Source organism: Elephantulus edwardii, unplaced genomic scaffold (genome assembly GCF_000299155.1).
Source record: "Elephantulus edwardii isolate Elephantulus edwardi_28Jun2011 unplaced genomic scaffold, EleEdw1.0 scaffold00042, whole genome shotgun sequence".
Taxonomy (NCBI): domain Eukaryota; kingdom Metazoa; phylum Chordata; class Mammalia; order Macroscelidea; family Macroscelididae; genus Elephantulus; species Elephantulus edwardii.
Genome location: NW_006399792.1, coordinates 7,493,024 through 7,495,217, shown reverse-complemented (window position 1 = coordinate 7,495,217; position 2,194 = coordinate 7,493,024).

Here is a 2,194-nt window from a genome sequence, read left to right as displayed (position 1 = left end):
AAGCTTTGAAAATGTTGGCTAGAAATAGATTGTTTTTTTGTTAAAGCATCATATACTCAAGAGGAAGCTAAAATAAAAGGAAATTTTATGACTAATTATAATAGTGATACTTTAAATTTCTGCTTTCTGTTCACTGAATTTATTTATCTCTATTTATACTAAAGAAAATGATTAAGTATGTCATGGACTGTCAAGAGAACCAATAGGTCTATTCTTGAGAGGGTAAAACCAGGTTGCTCCTTGGAGGCAAGGTTTTTGAAACTCTGTCTCATATATTTTTGGCTATTGAAAGGAGGTATCAGTCCCTGGGGAAGGACATCATTCTTGGAAGGGTGGAGGGACAGGGCAGGAGAGGAAAACCCTGGATTAGATGGACTGACATGGTGACTGTGGTAATATGGGCAGGTATGTCAGAGACAGTGAGATTGGATCAAGTCAGAGCAGGGTTCGGAGCTATTGTTCATAGGGTCTCTATGAGTTGTAGTAGATTTGATGATACACCAGCACCTCTACTACTACCACCACAACAACATTTTTGCCACTTTACTGGTTTTCTATAGCAGCAATGAAAGCTTTATGTTTAAAATGCATTTATTAATTGAGAAAAATTTAGTTTAAATAAAAGTATTACTTTGTTTAATACATTTTAAAATTAATATTTTCTTCCAGTGTTTTAATCTCTCTGAAATCAAGATACATCATGTAATTGACATTATCTTCAAATGTCTGTGAGTCAAGTCAGACAGTGTGATGGAGGAGTTGGGGGTGGGGGAGATATGAAACCTTCACTTGGCATTTTGTGGTTAGATCAAGAAACAATTGGTATGAGAGTTTTTATGATCTCTGTGAAATATGGTAAATAAAGATTATTACATGGGGATATATCTGCTGTCATTGATTTGATTTTAAATCATGCTGTTGTTATGTGCCATCGACTCATTTAGAGACCTCTATAACCGATTTGGCTTTCAAGTCTGTGATCTTTATAGAATCAGAAGGGCATGTCTATCTTTTGCACAGCAGCTGTTGGATTGAAACCACCAGTTTTTGGTAGGCAGATAAGTGCTTAACCGTTGTACCACCAAGGGTATGAAAATTCCGGATATTTCAGGAACAGTAGTAGTTCATTGACTTGCCCTTTCCATTAACTGCTTCCACATTTTACTAAGGACTCTCTAATGATGTAACAGGGAGTCTGGTGGTGTAGTGGTTGGTCACTGCAGGGTGAGCTCTCTATGCTGGAAGGTACTCAGAGTGCACAGTGAAGCAACAAATTTGAGCATGCTAATGACCAAAAATGTGTCAAACTTGGCCTTTGCTCTGTTGCACATGGGGTCGTCATGAACTGGAGTTTATTTGACAATTAACAACAACTCAAGAGTGTCAGAGTCGATAATGGCGGCACAGGCTAGGACAGAGGTTAGGTCTGCTGTTAAAAGGATCACTGTGAGCTGTACCTGACTCAACTTGATGGCACCTAACAACAACAGCAGAGATGCAAGGAGTTAACCCAAAAGAGTGGTAGCATATCTTCTACTATCTAGGTTTAGTATCCAACCCAATAAACCAGACTTTTGTGTTAGAGGAACATTTAGCTGCAATAATACTAAGCTTCTCTCTCTGTATATAAAACAATAACTAATCTAACAATTTCCTGTTTAAACATATGTCAACTCAAAGGGGCTTAGATTACGGAGTGATAAGGAATCTCAATTGCCTTTTGAGGAGGATTTCAGTTGGGACCTTTCAATGTGTGTTTATTTTATATTGAGCTAAAAGGATGGTGAAGAGATTGAGATAGTTAACAGTTTTAGTTTACTTGGCTCTACAGTCAACACTCTTGGTAACAGCAGCCAGAAAATCAAGAGATGAATTGCAATGGGGAAGTCAGCTGTGAGGGACCACTCAACAGTACTGAAGAGCAACAAAATCAGGCTGGAGACTAAGGTGCGCCTGATCCGGGCTATAGTCTTCGCAACTACGTGCTATGGACGGTGACTAGGGATGATAGAAAAAGAATTGATGTCTTTGAGCTATGGTGTTGGAGGACTATTAGGAGAACAAATGGTTTGTCCTAGAGAGGGTGAAGCCGGAATGCTCCTTGAAGTCAAGGATTCTGAAGCTTTGTCTGACATACTTTGGGCATATTGCAAGGAGGGACTGGTCCATGGAGAGGGACATCATCTTTGGGAGA